The 21,416-nt window shown below is 42.6% G+C and overlaps 1 long non-coding RNA gene across 1 annotated transcript in view; it reads left to right on the top strand.

The window, feature by feature from the left end:
• LOC134138529 (uncharacterized) overlaps positions 1–18,912 on the top strand; it is a 39,115-nt gene extending 20,203 nt beyond the window's left edge. The window contains exon 2 of the long non-coding RNA XR_009957918.1: positions 18,828–18,912. This is a non-coding gene — a long non-coding RNA (uncharacterized LOC134138529). The remainder of the gene's footprint in view (positions 1–18,827) is intronic.
• Positions 18,913–21,416: the final 2,504 nt, after the last annotated feature.

The raw sequence follows: 21,416 nt of genomic DNA on the forward strand, positions 1-21,416 counted from the left end.
AGAACACCGAGCCGGAGGCACAAGGGGCTCTTGCACCTCACAAAAGCCATGCTGCCCAGCGACTGCGGAAAGGACATGCTCAGAGAGCAAACTCTAGGAACACATCATGATCTACGCCAAGGCAAAAGCCAGAGCACAAGGACGGTGTACTGAGCATCGAGGGAGTTACTCCTAGGTTGCACAACACTGAGTGATAATTAATGTTTAATGAGAAAATGAACTCAAGCTGCAACTTCTGGATCTAGAAGCAAATAACCCCATACTAGAGGGTTCTTGCCAAACATAGTGTGATTATCGTCTAAGAAAAATGTGTTAGCAGTGTGTAAGCCAACCATAAGATAAATGTTGTTTCCCTGCTATAAAGTATGTTCTTGCGGTGTAGATAAACACCAGGTTCAAACATGTTCTTTCAACTAACTTTAAGCAGGCTAAAAGCAAGGTGTGTAGGCTCCCCCTGTAGTCAGCTCTTAGCTCTGAGCTATGCAGCTTTCAGTGCTGGACCTAGAAAGCTCTGATCCCATGACACAAAGTACAGATGCACTGCAGACTCATTTTGGTGGTTCAAATTTGCTTAAGCACTTTTTGTCAGACACTTTTCTTTCAGCAGAATTCATGCCAGCTCATGTGTTCTTGTTCATCCACAACTGGCATAACATAGCCCCACCATGAGCTCAATGCTTTATACCCTAGTTAATTTGTCAGAAATGTCCTCATGTGACAACACCTAATCCATATTAAACATGCACTATTTGGTGTTCCAACTGTTAGCAACAGGTCTGGGCGCACTGTGGCAGAGTGTAACTACCTCTCAGCCCTTATCTCAGGGCCCAGCTGACTACAAACAACTGACAGTGCCCAGTGCTGACCAGGAGGAAATAGGCTACACTGGTTGCAACTGGTGAGGCCAGAAACGAGCATGAGATGAGCAAAAAGAGGTATATTTTCCCCAACATGGCATGAGGTCAACAAAAAAGTTCCCCCAGCACACATGAGCAAAAATGGTATATTGTATTATTATTGTATTAGTATTGTAGGACCGATTATTGCATGACCATGAGTCAAACTCCGTGCCCATAAATAGTGCTGCTGTCTGGAGCCCATACAGCTCTCCTGCATAGCACTGGGCTGCATGGTGGTGAATCTCCCCTTGAGCTGGGGCACTTCTCAAGGTTACTCTCCAGGAATTAAGAGAACCTTTCACTGGAGAAGTAAGAAACCAAGACTTGGACAATAACAAATGTGCATTAATATTCGTTTACTATGACTACACTATACCGCCATCTTCAATAAACTTGTTTGCAATGAACCTAGAGTTAATATTCTACCCCGCTACCCCCACAACATGCATATATCTGCTTTTAACCATCGTTATAGAATCCTGCTATATATCTGCATATATCTGGAGACACCTCTTCTTCTGTATTGACTGCTGAGCAGGCCTGGACAAATAACTTTAACTAGATGCTCAGCTATTACCTGGCTGAAGTTAGCCAAGACAAATCCCAGCCAAAGGTGCAGTTGCACAAGATAGTCAGGCTCCTCATCAGCACAGGAAAGATATCCTGCTGCTTCTTTCTCCATACCATCTTCCATCTCCCTGCAGCTTCCAACCTGTGGTCCTGTCCCTTCCCTTTTGCTGGTTCTGCTTTTCCTGCAGTCCTGCACTGAGCCTGTACAACCTATTACTGCAGGATAAAACTATCCAGTTATTTGCTAGGTTCAGCTTCTGCCTGCTTAGTGAATTAGCTCAATACACAGAGTGTGGGACAAACGAATGCCAAAAATGGCCTCAGCAAACGGAATGGGGAATGGGACCTTCATACTAAGAAGTCAGACTGGCTCATCCTGTTTCTTGTGCCTGCACCCTAAATGCATAGGCAGTGAATTCCAGCAGGAGCATAACTCACTGTGTGTTTTGAGGTTTCCAGTGTTTTCTGATTGCATTTCTATGAACATAGTACATTCCTCTTCAGGTAGCATGTGGTTCTGTAAGGCAGTGTCATGCTCAAAGCTCTCTGTTAACATCCATGCTGTTGTTGTACTCACAGGTCTATACATACACAAAAGCACCTAACCAAAATCATTACTGAATGACATGGATGAAAGAATGACTCACTAGAAGGAATTAAGTGCAGTAACAGTTATTCATGCAAGAGAGCTGGTCAGAGAACACCTTAGGAGATCTCTGTGGAAATTTCCATCCAAGGCATCTCAAGTAAATCACTTTAGTGTAAACCCTCAAAGACCTGAAAACTAGTATTTCTGAAGAGTTAGTCTTAGATCTCTCTGTTTCAATTCTCTATCTTTAAGAGCAATCTCACTAGAAGATGTCTTCAGATCTTTGGATGTCAGGACTATTGTTTGACAGCAAGAATTATATATTATAATTGTTATTACATATTATTCTTACTAATAGATTAGATCTGTAATTCATTTCTGGATGTAAATCCATTTCTAGATGTAATCCATTTCTGGATCTATCTTTATCTGCAGTTTTTTAGAGCAGCATTTTAGGCCTCACTTCATGCACAGTTCGCCCAGCCTTGCAAGCACACATTTAAGCTGAGGAGGGTTCAGAGTACAGGAGCACCTAACAGCTCTTGGAACGCTTACATGTTTTAAAGTACATCAGGTAATCCTTTACTGCTATAAACTGAAGAGATTACTGATTATGGACGGTAGATATGTCACGGCTGACACTTTTGTTCATTAGCTTGCCACCATAGCACAATATGGTTCTTCTGTCAGAAGTACAGTGACCCTTTGCCGGAGGCTGCCAGTCTGAGCCATGTCCTGCACCAGAAAGCAGATCCAGATCAAAGGGCTGAGTATAAAGGTTTAAAGGCTGCTAATGCGGTGAGGTCTTTTCACTTTAACCCTGAGAGTCACCCATATTCTGCTTCTAACATAAAACAGACTTGAAGAGAGATAGGTAGGCAGTTTAGTTTTAAATGCATAAAGGTCTTGTGTTTTCCTTGTTGTAAAAGAAGTTTATTGCAAAATAGCCAAAATAGCAGTCTCATTTCTGATCCATGACAGTTCCTAAGTATGGCAGTCATGGTAATACAGTAGGATGTGTTCTAAATAGCCCTTTAAAATATCACATTACCTATCATCTCTGCTTTTCTCCAAAGTTCATCATTTAGTTTCATGCTTCCTAAAACTCAAAGGTCATTGAGTGCTCCTGAAGGACAAATTAACTCAGTGACACCAGCATGCTGAGGGAGTCTAGTTACCAAGCTACAAAGCTACAAAGTTGTTTCAATTTGGCTAAGAAAATGGGATAAGAAGACCTGTCTTCAGAAGATTTGCAGACAGAAACATTCTTTAAAAGCCAAATTCTTTGCCCCCATTTTTGTTCAAATTCACATTTTTGATGCTCAGCTACACTATACTGAATATCTTCCATCATTACTTATATTAGTTGACCCAAGCTAATTTTTTGCAGGAGAGGTATAAGTGGGGAGGCAAATAGAGAACAACATGAAAGGATCTTGTGCAGCCATAATATGGGAACACATACAAGTCATTTTACTATGTAAAAGAGACTGAATATTTCTTCATTTTTTACACACGCATTTACACTTTAGCATTGTCTAATGAACAAATATGAAATAATTGTGAAATAATCCTGAGGCAAAGGTGTAGTTCAGTGACAGACCCCGTCTACAGTCTCCCCAGGGTGCAGGGCAGGAGCATAGAGCATGAAGAGGCAGCATGAGGCCCTGCATCCAGTCCCAGGGTTGGCACAGACCCCACAGCAATCTCCCAGCTCTACGAGTGAGGGGCCACATGTGAACCACAGCAGTTTGGTCTGGGCATCTCTGACTCAGAAGAGCCAGCTCGTACTACCATGACTTGCCTGCATCCTTCTTCCTATTTGGGGCACAACATTATTCTTTAGCTACTAAATACCCCCCCAAAAAATCCTGTCCTGTTGTGTCTTCTTTGTGTTGCTATCAAAGCAGCATATAAAGTGTCATGTATATTCAGTGCAATTTTGAAAATAAAGATCTTCAGTCATACATGTACAGGAGAGAGGACAACATTACTTTCCTAATATTTACAGTCCCTGTTAACTGGAAAACCCTGGACAAAGGAATTTTTGCCTAATCCACAAGATGCACTGACCAACTGAAATGGCAGTAATCTAAGACCCAATCTCTGGTACTTCAAATGGATCATATACAAAACAAAATAAAAACTGAAGGCCTAACTATCCCATAGGAGCATCAAAGTCTATTTATAAACGTCATTTAGGAAATAAACATTTCTCTAGTTGCTGCAGGAGATGTGACATGGCCTGGAACGCAATGGGACTCAGCTACACTGACATCTTAGCCAGCTTCTTCGGCAACTGGAGCACTATCCCTCTCAGCCCCTTCCAGCATGGTGGGGTCTGTGGATCTCCAGGGACTTCTGCTGTGGCTGAGGCAAGACACAGTTTGCTCCAGCAAAATCACTATTGCCTGCTCACCTTGAAGCTGGAAGCTGCTTGATTATTAAAGGTTTGCCTTCAGTGTGTAACCCGAGCCTTACTTCCAATATAGTCAACCTGAAGACTAATGACTTACAACAAAGATTTATATGAATAAGAACAGGAAAATGATTGTTCCTCCTGACAGGATCATACTGCAAATTTGTCATCAGTCAGACAACAGCTATTCTCTTCATTCAATATATCAATCATCAAAATGAGGCTAACCCCCTAGGCCAAATTGGGGAATTGCACATTTGAATAATAATCCAAATGGATAATGCAAATGGATAGTAATTCAAGTATGTATTCACTTATAATAGACCAGAGGCAGAGGCAGAGGAGGGGGCTATATTATTAGATAATGAATTAGCAATGGGAATGGTCTTTTCTTCCAAGGAAGCAATTTATCTTGAGCAGTTTGGAAAGTGAAAAATTGTACAAACTGGTACTAAGTCTGAAAGCCATTATGAAACCTGAAGTGTAGGATCCTTCAAGAGGGATCTCTTCTACTTCTCCCCCAATTCCAAATCTATATCAGCTATACCTAAATACCTATATATGTCTAGAAGATGTTTGTGCAACCCTTTCAAAGAAGTGTGATAACGGATACTCCACAGCTTCCTCACGCAGGCTATTCCCATGCTTCATTACTGTGACCATTACAAAGCAACTGCACCTCACTTGCTCTTGGGACAGATGGGTTGGGGCAGAGAAGTACATTTCCAGTCAGCCTCCACTTCAGCTGAACCAGGCGAACCGATCAGAGCTGTTTGTGGAAGCAGCAATAAGCTTCCCTGAGTGAGAAAAAGAAGATGAACTAAATCAAAGACCAAATTCTAGTTGCATCTGAATGAATATTTTCATAATAACTTTTTAAAAGAATAATGTAGTGCACTCATTGATACACCATCTCTTTTCAAACACAGGGTTTTAGTTACCTTCAGCTCACATAATGACACAGATTGCTTTTGCAGGCTATATCAACTGTGAATTTTGATTTTTCTACGTGTCCTTACATGTGGGAACCCTCTTTTAAAAGCATGTGTCTGTCCAAAAAACTGCGATATTGGAGTGCCTCCCAGCAGGTACCAAATCCCTCTTCAGGCCTGCTCTTCAAAGCAGGAATGAAGCATCTTTCCCATTTCTAAGATGGAAGAGTAATCTTTAGAGAAGTTAACATCGGTTTATCACTCTCTCCTTGTTTAGTCCAGGTTGGAAAAGTGTTAATTGTAAATCAGAAGGAAGTTACAGATTGTCTGTTCACTGCAGAGAGAAGTCAATCATATCCTGGGCCTTTTGCCAGTGCTGAGGAGGAAGAGGACAGTCATTTCCAGGCTCCCCTTTGGTAGGGATCACAGGAGCATACTTTAATGCTCTATAAAGCAACAAATACAAGTACACAGATACTGGACCTTGCCTATAGCATGGCCCCTGCCCCTACCATACACGGGCACCAAATAAAGGCTTTAGGCAGGAGCTCAGACCTTTACTGATGACTCCACTTCAACTGCAGGCAAAAGCTGTATCTGACAAACTGCCTGGCTGCCATCAGCCACTGCCACCACATACATCAGCCAACACCCAAGCACCGAAAGAGGTGTCACTGGCAGGTCCGTGGCCATAAGCAGAGGGTGGTTGCCAGGACAAAGCCATGGCTGTGCGTGTCCAAGCTGCCTGGATGGAGACCCGCTCTGCTCATAGTCACCGTGTACACAGGCCACCACCGGCCAGGTTCACAGCTACGCCACCTCACACTGTGCTGCTCACTTTTATATGGATCAATAATAAGCGGTTAGAAATGGGCCTTGGTGCTAGCAGTGAAAGGATGTCCCAAACATTCTCCAAATTTCCAATAGATGAGGGAGGAGAGGGTTGAGATTTTTCTGAGCTTTTTTGTTTGTTCATTCAAAGATTTTCTCTCTTTCTCACTCTTCTTAGTGTGTCATTGTGTGATCGTATTCCAGGGTGTAACTTTTCAGTAAGGTTTGAGAATATCTGGTAACATGTACTACGGATGTTGGTTTTAAGGGATAAGACATTTTCCTTTCCAGAATCTGTTATCTAATTGCTTTTTCACTGGTTTCATTCAATCCCTTGAAACGCTGTGGTTTGTGCTGAGTGTTCCTGTTCTTCTAGCTGTAGTTGCCCTTGCAATTTAACCTGGTGTGCAGGTTGACTCCTAGAAGCTGGATCTCTTTCAGCTGTATGTGAATGCTGAATTTTTTTTATTGGCTCCATGACCGTTGGCTACATAGCAGACAGGTATGTAGCATGTAGACAGTTATGAGTGGAACTATTTCCTCTGGTTATTTGATGTGTGCATATCGTTGAACAACATTCATGATTGAAAGAGGAAATGAATGCTTTTAAAACTTGATTCAAAGCACTCATGAGTCACTGTTAATGAGGTGGACTGTGCTTCCAAAGCCCTAGTAGTCAAAGGTTGTTATGACCCAGAAACCCAGGGAAGCATCGTGGCTTTCTCTACACTTGAATTTTCTCATTATCTTGATATGAAATTTGTTCATTTATCAATCAAGAGATTTTCTTTTCTTTTATAGTGGCAAACTGTAATCAGAGCTGAGAGTCTGAGATACAATTTTAGCTCACACACCAAAAATAATTTGTCTGTCTTTGGGATAAATGTGTTTCACATTAATTTTAACTCTATTCAGATGGCTATAAATCAATTTCAAAATAGGAGTGTTTTTCCCAGATACAGAATACAAAAATAGAAAAAGTTGTTTTTTTCCTAAATTTTCTTTGGTCTCCATTTTTTTTCAGTTGGCTCTGTGTATAGCTAGGTCTAGATTTTATTGTCCTTCAGCTCTTCTTTTCCAACAACAAATGTCATTGTGCCATATATCTACCCCCACTTTTTTTTAGTTAGACTCTACACAAATTTTATGCTTTGTAACTGACCTTCCTGTGCATTTGTACCAAACTTCATTCAGTAAAATGGTAAGAGAGGCTGAGACTGGAATTTGGAGCTGTGAAGGTTGCAAGGGGTGAACAAGACTTCCTTCTATACGAAGGATTGCTTCTGTGGAGTCAGCATGTCTTGGAGAAATGCTTTTTTGCTGTAGTCTCAGAAGATACGAGAGCACCAATGGCCTATAGCCTTCTCCTCCTGTGCTGAGCTAGACCCAAGAATCAGCTCTTTTGGACAGTGACTGCTATGAGTTCTCTTTTTTGCTGTCCTTTCCTCTCCAAGCAAAGGTGGAAACAGTATGGGAAGGAGGACTGCCCCATCCCATATTCTATCTGCAAAGCATCACACAGTAAAGGATGGGAAGGTATTCATCTTGCTGTTCTCTACTTCCATGTTTTGTTGCATGCAAACATATAGTCAGTCAGGTCATGCATGCCACGTTTGTGGAGAAAATGGCTACCACAGTCTTAGCCAAACCCAACTTGTACATGGACATGGACAAACCTGTCATGGAGAAATTTGTCTACACATAGATTGGATGGGTGATTTTCCTATCCTCCATAAATCATTAGCTTACTGACAAAGTGACCTGTCAGTAAGCTGACTGAATCAGAATATGCTGGAAGCTTCCTACTTAAACTTTTTCATCAGAAGATACTGATTTATCAAAGCAAGGCTTTCTGGCCACTTACTGGGCGCAGCTAAAACTTTGGTGAAAACTCTGACAGGTAAAAGACAAGCACAACTGAAACATCCAAATGGCTACAGCCAATACCGCAAACATCCAACATCCAGTCTCCAGTCCTAGCACAGATTTGAAGAAAAAAGGTTAACACAGTCAAGCCATTTTCTCGATTTTCTTCACACACATTTTGGAAGATCTTGATTTCTTTTTGCATTAGAAACACATGTCAACCCCCCATCCACACTTTCTTTTAAAACAGAATTTTGTTTTCTGGCCAGTCTTCCAGTGGATTTGAAAGTATACCATAACTTTGCCCAGAACTGATCCTTGGATAATGATGCACAGATTATGGGAGCAAACGAGGGCGTATGCAGCAGCTACTCATCCAGATATGATATGAACAGCAATAAGCAGATCCCACAACCATCAGAGTAGTCACTCTTCATATTATTTTTCAGCACAGAGCCAAACTAAACAATAATGTAAATAGCAATGGCATCTCTTGGCAGAGAATGGCTAAGTGAGCCAAAGAAATCAGTACTCCAAATCGTATAGCCAATTATATCTGAAATGTTCTCTTTCTGTTTCAGAATGCTAAAGAATATTTTTACCACATCTTTATCAATGGAAAGCATGAAAAGACAGGAGAGAATAGGGTATTGTTGCTGTTAGGCTAATGCACACACGCATCATAATATGAAGGGTTTTTCAATTGCTCTACTCACTGGCACTCTGCCTCAGTTCCCTACGGTCTTGCAAGCACCCAAGCATGAAACTGCAAGCACCCAAGAGCAAAACAAAATCTCGTACTCGAAGAGAGTTGTGCTCAGGGCAAGAACAATCCTAGAAGCCTCAAATTTAGTGACCAAAATGTGAAAAAGTCCCATGAATAATGTATTTCTTGAATTTGAGATAACCATCCTCCACTCATTAGAAAACAAGAGTGAAGAAGGAGCACTAATTTCTTGCATAGTGTAGATTTTTATACTTCACTGTACTTGGGACAATTCCTGAGAATGTTTTAGATGCTTCAGGAGCGGTTTCATAAACCTTTCCAAACAGGCTACTCTTCTGAGGGATTAAACCTACTCTTCTACTTGACTAGTCTCTGGGCACACTTCCAGGTGCTGACTTTGACATTCAGAGTCATAGATGGAAATCAGCACTGCCTGTTTCCTTACTCAGCTCCTGAGGTCTCTGTTAACATGCAGAATTTGCACCTCTGCATTTCAGAGCTGGGGCACTGAGAAAGGGCATTCCCAGGTCCTCTGTTGGTCTGTCCAGGCTCTTTTGGGCTGGCCTTTAGGACAAGTCAAAAAATGCCTGCTTATGCAGAATAATGACAGGACAGCTTTCCTCAGATTAGATTCCTTAGAGTGATCTAATCTGGTGATGTTATTGTGGAGAACAGAAGACACTTATTTTGGCTGGCATTTATTAAGACGCTGTTTTTGTTAGTGGATATTGACTAATTTAATGGTTATAAATCATACTACTAACGGAATATGTATTTCTGTCAACTAGAAAACAAATGCCTTTCCAGCATTCCAGTAAGCTTATTTCTTTTGGAAACAATTTCTTTCTGATTATTGGTGAGTCATAGTAATGCAGGGAACAACAAATAACAGGGATGCACAAGACCCACTTTGAGAAAAGCTCCATAGACAACAAATGTTGATGAGTAAATAGGTAAAGATGATAGCAATTGAACAAGATTCAAGTAAAAAGCTATTGTTGCTTTGAAAGATAGGTTGAAGAGCAACATCAAAATGTTTCTTGACATTAGCTAAGTCAATGACCAAAAGTGAGTGATGATCTGAAAACACAGGGTGAGGGAGCCCCCTAAGCCTGCATCAAGATGGAAAATACTCTGATGGGAGGAGCAGATACAGACTTATATTCAAGCAAAGAAAGAAAAGGGACAGAGTCAGTCTCCAGCCTCTTCAAACCTTTTGCCAGGCACAGGAGGAGTTGCTGGAGCTAGAAATGATGCTGAAGCCCTCTTGAGGGGTCACCTCCTTTTTGACCATATCTCAGAAGAAAGCTGTCCTTTCTGCTGACTTTTATTTTTGGGGCCCAGCATCTGATTCCTAGCCACCACGTACACCAGCAGTTGGTGTCATGCTGTAAGCAGTGCCACAGAAACAGCATTTCTAACGAAACACTGTGGCAACTTGGATGTCTCCCACTCAGCCGGTCTCTATTGATCTGTGCCCCAAAGAAGGGATGCATTGGGTGGAAAGGCAGTCCAAAAGAGAGTGAATGAGACAGAAGAAAAAGCCAAAGTAGTGCCTTGGGAGGGTGGTTCCTTAAAAACATCACTGGGTATCAGTAATTCACTCTTCAGATCACTCTTCAGGTGCTAATAAAGCTGTAGCCTTCATGCACCTGAGAAACAATTTGGGACCAAATCTGGAAGAAAACAATCTTCTTTTTTATCCCAGGTAACTCATGAGGAATAGCAGCCAGCAAGCCTCTATCTCAGAGAATGATATTCAACTGGGGTTTTGCAGTTATCCCCTAAACATTTTTCCTTTTTTTTTTTCTTCCCCTCTGCATGTTTGGCTGTAAATTCAGCCTGCTAATTACTGTTTTCATCAGCCTGTCTCTGGGATTCTCACAGCTCTTGCACTAAGCTACATGCAGATGATGACCTCGCACCTGGTACGAGAACTGGTCAGCAAGCGGGGCTGGCTGACAGATTACACCTTGAGCTAAGGTGGCTTGCAGATACATTTTCTGGACAAAAACCTATTGGTTTACCCTAGCTGGTCCCATCCAATCTTTAAGAAACTGTGTGCAACAGGAATAGGCAGTAATCACCAAATTGCACCTTTATGTTTAAAAGCCAATGTTTGTGTCCCATACTTCGTTTTCTTTTCTGAGCCGTTTCTCTGAGGGGTTACAGGCCTATAGACTTTGATATGAGTGTTCATAGCTGAAGGTCACATGCTAAAATTAAGTGGAAAGTCCAGAGACAAGAATTAACTGAAAACACTGCAAAAGCATGTGAAACTTTTCCAGGAAAGGTAGCAAGTCATTCTGTAAAAGCTAACACTTATGTTTCACAGACTTTGTACCCAAGTGATTTTTGCTGTTTTGTTTCACATAACTGGGGGGTGGAACACTGTTCCTAAAGCTTATAGGAGGAGGGCGATGGAGGTAAACAAGTGCCTGTAGTCTATTTTCTTTCTCTATTCAGTTCTTAACTAGAAGGAGGGAGAGGAAACAAGCAATTTTTGCCCTGTGTTGATGAGTGAGGGCCTGACACCCTTGAAAGCAGGAGTGAAGTCCCCAGTTGACCTCTGGAGGAGGAAGAGTAAGGATTTTTTCTGTTATTTATATCACAGCATATACATCAATAGCTCCTCACCTCAGCTCCACCAAATGACCATGACTAGGTTGCCTTTGATTCACATCCAAGCAGAACAAACTGCATTTCCTGGAAGTACATGCAGGCTGAAGTGTAAGGATGATGCCCACCAGCTCCTACAGCAAGTCCCATGCTTCAGCCATGTCCTGCTTTACAGTGCAAATCACCACAGGTACATCATGCTGCAAGAGCCTGGCTAAACTCAGGGGCTCCATGTGTTTTAGCTGGTGGGAGCTAAGCTTTCCCCACTCACCAAGCTAATTTAACTTTTTCATCGTGCTTCGTAAGACTTTTCTTTGCAGTTACAGAATTCATTGGCTTATATTATTGGAGGACCACGGGAATTGTTTTCCAGCTCACGTTTAGTGCGGGACTCCTCATCCTTGCTGCTGTGGCTTACGTGCTTCCACACTGCAGGTGGCTTCAATCTGCTGTTACTCTGCCCAATTTCTTCTTCCTGCTGTACTACTAGTAAGCATGTCTGGGTTACAGATCCCAGCAGAACAAAACCCAACAGATGAAGTCAGGGGACCACAACTGGGTGTGGAAGCTTCTTTACAGAGATTGGACTTAGTGTTGTGCATAGGATTTCAAATACGATACCTGATCAGATCTGGCATTTTTCTGTTGTTCCATTCCCACTGCCCAGGGTTTTAGTCTGAATCACTTAAGAGCAAGGGACTAGTGGCAATATGCCATACCACATACTTTATAGGACTAAGTATGGCACAGCTTCGTGATCAAAAGCACTGCAATTCCATATAGTAAAGGCAAGTGGGTTTTTGTCTCTTCAACTGCTTAGGATTCTAAGAGACTATATTTGGGGAAAAAAGGGCTTGCAATACTATCCAGCAGACAGGATAGATTATTCCTTTAAGGAGTATCAATCAACAGTAATCCAACAAGCATCTTTACTATTTGTTAACATGCTGCTTCATGTCATGGAACAGCCTCTCTCTCTCTCTCTCTCTCACACACACACACACACACACACACACACACACACACACACACACACAGAGACATGAGGACAGTCTAAATAAATGTTCATGTTTCCTCTTCTGAAAACACTTTGGAGAAGTTATTTTCTCATCAGCTTCTTAACTGGCAGATGAAAACCTGATCCTCCCATTAATCCATAGGAAAATATCACTGCAGAACTCACCACACTCCCCCTTACCCACTCCAGCCTCCCATCCTTCTGTTGCTCTTGTTCCCAGAGTCTAAACTCTGAAAATAAAAATGAAGAAAAGCTCAGACCTTAATTTCTTTATTTGTTCAGGACACCTCAGATAAGAAAACACATGTCCAATTTGGTGTACACTTGGTAAGGGAAGGTTATTGTAACCCAAACAGAGGATGTTTCATTTAGTGTCCTGTATTGTCATCACTGATTTAAGCCTAATTTGCTCCAGACCAGCTGAAAATTTCTGTTCTTTCCAGAAACTCTCTCCTAAAAAGTTTGAGTAGCACTCTGTTTTCTGCCTAGGTTCACCAGCTCTGTCTTGTGCAAGGGGTTTATCATAGTCATGGGAAGAGCTGGCGGGAACATTTATCCAGATTCCATTCTTATTGAGTTCCCAGCTATGTTCATCCTTGTATTAATGATGGATCGCGTTGGCTGTCACTACCTGTGGGCCATGGCAAATGTAATAGCAGGTGGTGTTCACCTTGTTACAGTGACAGATCTGATGGATGAACGGACCCACCACCACTATCATTTATATCAACTAATAAGAGGTGTCTGAGAAAGGTAGGTGAACTAAATTTTCAAAATGGCATCAGATCAGATGAGTGCTAGATCACAAGGCATGCCATGATAAGTCTGTAATTTTTGTCTGGCCTAGAATCCAGATTTGAGTGCATATTTCTGGGCTATCATCCAAAAATCTTCATGTTTTCTAATTCTAAAAAGAAAAAAAATCAAGACACAAATACCATCTGAGTATAGTAAGTGCTTTCTGCCTGTACGCATCAACAGTGCTGGTGCCATATATGCGAGATGTTTGGCAACTACAGCAATAGGCAGTTAGCTTTTATTAAGCTGAGTATGCTTTCCATGGCCACGGTCTCCAAGAAATATGTCACTTAAGGGCCAATGAGTATATTTTTCTTTTCCAACATTTTTCTTTATGGAATACAATTACACTGAAACCATAGAAATAACAATGCCAAACAACTATCAGTTCATGGGGGAACAAGGACAGAGCCACAAAATAAAAGGAACAAATGCCACAGGCAATGAAAAGGGTAGAGTTCATTTTGCTCAAACAACTGGGACTACAGGGGTTATACAAGGGCCCGTCAAGCTTTGCAGGAGAAGCACTTGAGTGGGAATCTTGGGCTCTGGGGCCCTGCATCCAGCAGCGCTGCTGTGCACATAGGGGCATGAGAAGGGACAGCACGGAGGTAATCATCTGGCACCCCACATGGGCACCATCAGTAAAGGTGGTGCTGCCTGCCCGGGGGTGAATGTCAGCCATCAGTTAGCAAGGCTGTCACAGGCTTGAGGCATCTCGTGTTAGCTAAATGTGGGAGAGATTCAATGCCCTGTGTAGTAGTTGAAATAGCTGAAGCCACCATGCAAGGTCAGTTTGGGATTAACAACCCCTGTGGCCCCCCTGGGGTTTCTGGGAGACTGACTGTAAGTGCCGCGCTGAGATATTCATTTATTTGCAAAGTCATCTGAGTTTGCAGGTGTGAAAGCACACATTGCAAGAGAGAGGTGTAACACAAACGTGCTGCAGCCTGGGGGCCATTAGATGATACTGGCTACTGTGTAAAAGTACAGATTATCTTGAAAAAAAAAAAAAAAAAAAAAAAGTAGCTTTCAGTTACCAAAGTAGCTGTCTTCTGTTTACTTTTGTTGCAAGCAGGAAATGGCATTTTGCATAAACTGGAGCACAGCTATGCTAGCAGAAACAGAGCAACAAGGGAGGCGATGGAAAGGCGTCAGCACCGGTGTGAAAAGAGAGCAAAAGGGAGAGTCCGTGAGAGGGTGACTCAAGCCTATGAATGAGGGGAAGGAGCCTGTGGCTCATGCACTGCCCCAACAGAGGATTTTTATGTGTATAAAATGCACGTTTTGAGGGTGGAGAACAGCTGCTCAGGCAGCCTACTAAGAGTGCAGCAGGTACTGCAGGAGGAAGCAGGCATCCACCTGGGCCTGGCTCCTCTGCCCTTTGGCACTGGGCACTAAGGCAGCAGGTTCCCAGGGGTGTTTGACAAACATTTCAAGACTTTCTCCTCTTTGAAAGCAATTTGATGAACCAGAAGCCAAGCACTCACAGATGCAGGAATCTTGAAATTAGTAATGGAAGAAGGAGGAGGACATCTCACTTTCAGGATAGGGTTATCTTCTACAGTGCAGTTCTTACTGCCTTCTCTTGTCTTACTTTCTTCCTCCTCACTCATTTCATTTTGTAGTATTGTTCCATTGCAGATTTTCCTCATGCACTGCCTGTGTTTTCCTTTGATTACATTCAGCATGCCACGGGCCAGGGCTTCTTGAAATCCAGGTCGCTATTTGTCTCCTCCTCCCAAGGCGGGTGACTCTTCCTGCAGTGTATAAGCTGCTATCCCCTGGGCAGGTTGCAGACCTGCTCTTCCCTCCTGCTCTCTTCCTTTAAAAAAAATGTATGTATGTATGTATATGTATATATGTGTGTTTGTGTGGGTATACATCTAAGCTGAAGCCTGATAAGTCTCTGTAGATACTTGTAAATTGTGCCCAAGTCACCCATTAGCTCTTTCAGCAGCAAAGCAGATTCTGTGTTGTTTGTTGGCTTTTCAGATTTGGACCTGCTCTTGCCGAATGCCTTCTGAGAGACAAAGTCTTTGAGTTCTGTAGTTGTTACCCAAGGCATGGTTGAGGGATTTGAGGTCAGCTAAACATGTCCCTCTCACCTCCTTGTACAAAAGTCACTCTACCTGTGTAAATTTTTGGTTCACACCTTTACTCTTCAGTCAGGTCTCTTAAAGCCCTTAAAGGTCTTTCTACAAGTAGAGACTGTCTTCTATTCACCCTTCAGTGAGGAAAGCAGGCAGAAAAACCACATGCTATCCCCATGGCCAAAGGCTACAAAGAAAAACACTGGATTTTTTTTTTTTTTTTTTTTTTTTTTTTTTTTTTTTTTTAAGAGAGAAAGAGAGAGAAGAAAAGAAATACAATGGCTTCTGGGACTCATCCAGGCCCTGAGACCTTTAGATTCAAATAGCTGAGATCCTTGTCCATTCCGGACCTTGAGTGCTTGCAGGTGGGAAGCTGACAAAAAAAAAGTTGCAGAGAACAGTTTGTTCAGGGGCACATACAGCCAGATTGAAGTCACCCTGTCTTCAATCATATGAGATGATTTTCCTGAGGAAACATTGCCATTTACTGGGAGATGGAATGACATGGAATAAAATACAGAGTAAAAGAACTGCAGTTTCAACAGCTAGTATGACGTAACAGTACACAAAGTCATTTTAATTTTCTTTCCCTTGGCCCCTAAGGCCATCCCTAAAACCATGGGCTTAGGTGGTCTTAATCCGTAGTGTGCCTGACAGAGTTGCAAAGGCTGCTCTTACGTGTAACTCAGGGGCTTAACCCATCAAGGATCCCATGGCAATTTAGGATGGTAGAGCAACATGCCAGCCCTACTGCTAGAGTTTTCATCCTGAAAAACATGATTGTCTTGAGACTGCACTACTGCATGTATTCAGATTAGTGTGTTCACACTCGTCATTGAGCAGGGGAGCTGGACTAGATGATCTCCAGAGGTCCCTCCCAGCTTCAATCATTCTGTGATTTTGTGATCATCTGCCCTAAGTTTGCTCATAGCAGGGTATAAAGCTAATCAGTAGAAGACAAAATCGGCCAACCTTTCTTACATTTTCTAACCTGGCTGAAAATACGATAGTAGCTAGCCAGGATCACCCTGTTAGGGATAATGGCAAACCAGCTGGACAGCCAGAACAAAAATCTCTTTCCTTTCCACTGTGTGTGTAATGAAAGGCAGTCACACCATCTGTGGGCCCATGAGCCAGGATGTATTTCCAGGCAATTATTCCAAAGAAATGAGAACCATATAGATAGAAAGCCAAGTGTTATAACTTTGAGGCATCCTAATTCATTTATCTAGAACACCTGGATGTCAAATACAATTAGTGAATTAGAATTAAACTCTAACATGACCATTAGATTGCTTTTGTGATTTCTGTTCTTGTTCTTTCTTTGAAGCTGTGATTGGCTTAATTGGTCTGGTTTTGCTCCTACCTAAGACTAAGGGGAAAACTCTGCTGAGACAATTAAAGATACTGAAAATATGCACAAGTATTGTGTTAAGCATCTTCTCACTAATTAGAACATCCCACTTTGCATTAGCAAATTTTTTTAAGAAAAGCCATTTATTGCGCATCTGTTGGAATCTGTTGTTGGTTTTTGTTGTAGTCAAGTAAATAGAGTAGATTGCTGATCATTAACTCATCCTTGGATAGCTTTGTCAGGCTCTGAACTCAACTGCATGGTCTAATGAAGATTCACAAATATGTTGGAGCCAAAAATAACAGAGAGGGATGGAACAGAGGTCTGGTCTGCATGCAATTTGAAAAGCACTGATCCAGATATGAGCTGTTCAGTACAGCAGCATGTACCCTGAGAGACTGCTTTTATATCTAACTGAGTCTTACCAGTCACAGCTGGAGCAGTTGCCACAGACAGGGCAATACCAGCAAGGTGAAGGCGGCAGTTGCACTCCTGACCTCATGCAGCGCAGAGCCTTTCTGCAGGAAGGCACACCAGTAGAAAGCACGCAGTCTGTTAGGACACCACGGGGCTAAGCAGGGCAGCCCCACAGTATCCAGGCCAGATGGGCAGGATGACATCCACGAGAGCCAATCACCCAGCAATCACTAGCAAGTCCCTGGGGACAAGGCAGGAGGAGGCTGAGATGTAAAGGCATTTTGATGAGTCTGGATCAGGGTCCAGATCGGCAAGGTGCGTGGCCAGGCGTGGGCAGCACTGCTGGCCTGCTGCTACCTTGAGCTGGCTATCATGGCTGTGCAAAGCAAAGCTGAGGAACAGACCCGTCAATCATGCCTCTCTACCTAAAACTTACCTCTCCAAGCCTAACTGTGAATGGTTGCCATCTGAGTTATGCACATGTCTGAGAGTGCTTACAGGCTAATCCTCCTATCTCTTATTTATCTGTGCACAAAAAAAAGCTCATTGATACGTTCAGAAACACTTATATCCAATAAGGACAAAGTTGGCTGAGGCACATTTTTAAATTTTGAAAAATGTTGCAGAAAAGTGGTCTGTGGTTTCAGTGTTTTCTCTTTTTGAAACAATTTACATACTTTGGAGCAATTCCCACAGTTAGGGTATAACTTCCTGTGTACCAAGGGATCTGCTCCCATTTATAGCAGCTAATGTGTAGCTGAAAGACTTTTGGCCTAGTAAAAAATTGAGTGTGAGGGAAAAGAGTGGGACAAAAGAGAATGAGGAGAAAGAATAAATAAAGCAGGCATCAAATTTGATCCTTCTAGAAGCTATCCAGATTCTCCTGTGATCAGCTCATTGTCCATCTGGTCCCTGAAACAGTGTACAGGTAGCTGGTAACACAGCCCAGTCTTACCTTTGCTCTGGACAGTGACACTAGCTGCTTCTTGCTAGCACTCTGCTCTCTCATGCTTTGCCCTGGGGTATGACTTTCAGTAGTGGTTGCTCTAGGAAGTGACATGGCTGCTCCCATAGAAAACTACTCAAGTAGAGACATAACACAATCCCCTGAAAATCTGCAGTATCCATTTGTTCAGGGATGAGCTGTACTCTGGGAGCTGAATTTCTTTATGGCCCCATGCATGATGAACACAGCAGCACTGAGGAGATGGTTTGTGCCGGTCATCACCCTCAGCTGCTCCAGGGCTGGCATGGATCCATAGACTGCTGAGCCCCATCATTCTTCTGCTCCTGCACAGTCTGGGGCTCCACAGGACTTGGATTGTGTTAGGGATGTTAATGTGGTGCAGGGCTGAACATAAGGAGGTTGTTTCTAGGAAAGGCTCAGAAGTCCATACGTGCCAATACACACACAATGTTACTTTAGAAACCACCTGGCATGACAGGCTTTTACATTAGGAAACCATTGGTATGATTCTCAGATGGGGGTGTAGCTGCAACAAGGCCACAGAAATTCTCCATATTACTTCTTTTTCTGCTGTTCTTTAAAATAACCTGATGACATTTGAAAAATTGCCAGTGATGAGATAAGCATTAAACCTAGGTTTTTTTATTATTTAATCACATGGATTATTTAGTGGGTCGTGCTATTAGCTGTTGGGCACATCATCTGTCTTTTCTTTAATCTTTCCACAGGCAAGGAAGAAGCAAAGAAAAAACAGTTTATCTCCACGTTCTGACTTCAGAAGTTTACCCAAATAAAGACCTATTTTCCCCTGAATCTTCCTTTATTGGTGCTCTGAAGCAGAAAGAGACCCATAGGACAGCCCTCCCCCCCCCCCCACATAGCCCCAAAGTAGTGCTTAGGGAGAGCATAACAAGAGCAAGACACGTTTACAGTGATCTTTTCCCCAGTTTACACTCCCAGCCACCAGCAGCTTAGACAGTTCCTAAGCCAAAGGTTGTCATTGTGTATTTGTGTTTCACAGTCCCTCATGGACTGGCCTTCCATGAATTTTTCTATTTTCTTCTGAACACATTCATACTTCTGGTGCCCCAGAGTATCTGGCAGCAGCAACTGTTACAGCATGAGCATGAACTTCATGGAGAAACACTTTCTTCACCTTGTTATAAACCTAAAAATCACTGTGAGCTGCTCACTCACTTTTCTGTAGTGAGCAGGAGTGCATTTGGCTTCCCAAGTCATCCTTTCCATGCTACATATAATTTTGCATGAAAGCAAACATGTAGATAGTAACCAATTTACTGTCACAGTTCTCCCATCTCCCTTAAAATCTTAGCCCCCGTCAGTGTATTGCCAGTTGGTCTATGGACCTCTGGAGCTTCACAGAGCAGGTGTCTGTCCTCAAGCAATGAGCAGCACTGATGCCAGTCACACACTTTGGGAGTCCTTGGGCATCCAGAGGCCTCTTTATTTCTCCTAGTTTATTTCCTTCTCTTCCAGGGAACTAAGCACAAAAAATAAATTCTTCCAAACCCAGACTGACTTTTAAGCTTTGGCATCCTGTAAGTTCACTACAAGTAAACATGGATATTGAAAAAGCCAGAAAATGAAAAGGAAGGCAAAGAGGAGTTGAAGGCAGCAGAATCTCAAGCTGTGGGAGATTATGTGCAGCTACAACCAAGTTATGGATCAGTGACCTGGGGCAGGGGGGAGCCCCATCCTGGGCACCAACTGGCAGCAGCATGAATAACAGGACAGAGTACCCTTTTCATCGAAGAAAATTTACGCTTGTGTTTGTGCCCAACTGTTTTCCTAATGCCATGTTTTTGGCTTTTTGTATGGCCAGACTCCAAAATAACTGTAAAGGGTAAGGGCTGAGGGGAAAGATGAGCCACAAAGGATCTGGCTTCCTAAGCAGTTCTCCATCAATGACGTGTCAGAAAATTGCTGCTGTAGGGCTTTTTAAGCTTGAAGGGTCCTCTCTGTAACCCCTCGCAACCACTTATGTAATTCACATTATATTCATCAGCTTGGGCATGCACAGCACAATCTGCAACTTTGAGTATGTCTCCTGCCCAGTCTCAGTTCTGGGAAAAGGTCCAATTTATTCATATTGAAAAAAAAAATGAATGTAGGGTGATACAGTGCCATACAGAAGAAATAGAACTTGGAACAAGTTACAAGTAAAATCTAATACATAAATGTTTTGATCACACAATAAAAGTGGAATTGGAAACTGTAGAAGTTTTGTAGGATGCGATTCTTTGCCAATGCCCTACTATGGGAACATACACAAAAGAGCACCTTGACAAAATGATCTTGTTAAGATCATACTTTAGAGACACTAAACTTTGAAGAGTCTCTGATACTCTATCAAGCTTGTAGTTATATTTAATGGGATAAAACTAGCAATAGAGTCGGAAATAATAGCTATGCTGGTGTTCTAGAGTCTAGGTGTTAGTGCTGACAGCAAGAACTAAGGACAGAAACAGCACTTAGAAATTGTTGCCCCGGACCACATCTGCAACATCTAGGAGAGATGCTGGGGAGAAAACATGAACCTTGGCATCTGACAACTACAAAGTAAAGAGCAAATGTTTCCAAAACCCCATTACTGGACGCTGGCAGGTATCGTGAAACATGGAGGTTTTCATATTATTTTTCAGGCACAATCCTTACATTGATTTTAAATGATTGTGCCAGAGGCAGCGTCTTCTTAAAAGGAGAAGTCTTCATAAAAAGCCAGTCTCTCATTCATTAGCTTGGACACAGCCCTGTTCAGGTGCTCCCCAGCTTGCCCAGACCAATCCCTGACCCACAGCACTGGGGCTGCCAGCACCAGTTTGCCACACCACTGAGCTGTTCATGCCCCAGCACTACCATTGCAGCCACAGGAGGAGCAGAGCTTCAGCTGCTATCAAGGAGAAGGAAAGCTGGTAAACCATCATTTTATCTAAAACAGGATGTTAGGCAGTTCATTGCATAGCCTAGGTGAATGGAGACCCGCAGCCGCACTCCCTCCTCCCCTGTGCCTAGGTCGCAAAGGCTGCTTTGGCGTTTGAAGAACAACCATGTGCAGCCAGACCAATCTGACAAGCTCTATTGACTTTCCTAACTCCAAGAAGAAATACACAAATTGATGAGGTGGCCAAGCAAGGAAATCAAGAAAGCACAGTTACCTTCATGTTCATCAAGGTACCAGAAGGAACAAATGGCACTATAACCAAGAGGTGACCACAGAAGCTAAGATATGCCCGAACCTGCTACCTCTGCCATTCCAGCTGCAGAAGTAGTGGTGCTTATGCAAAGAAACCTGCATG

Source organism: Rhea pennata, chromosome 3 (assembly GCF_028389875.1).
Source record: "Rhea pennata isolate bPtePen1 chromosome 3, bPtePen1.pri, whole genome shotgun sequence".
Taxonomy (NCBI): domain Eukaryota; kingdom Metazoa; phylum Chordata; class Aves; order Rheiformes; family Rheidae; genus Rhea; species Rhea pennata.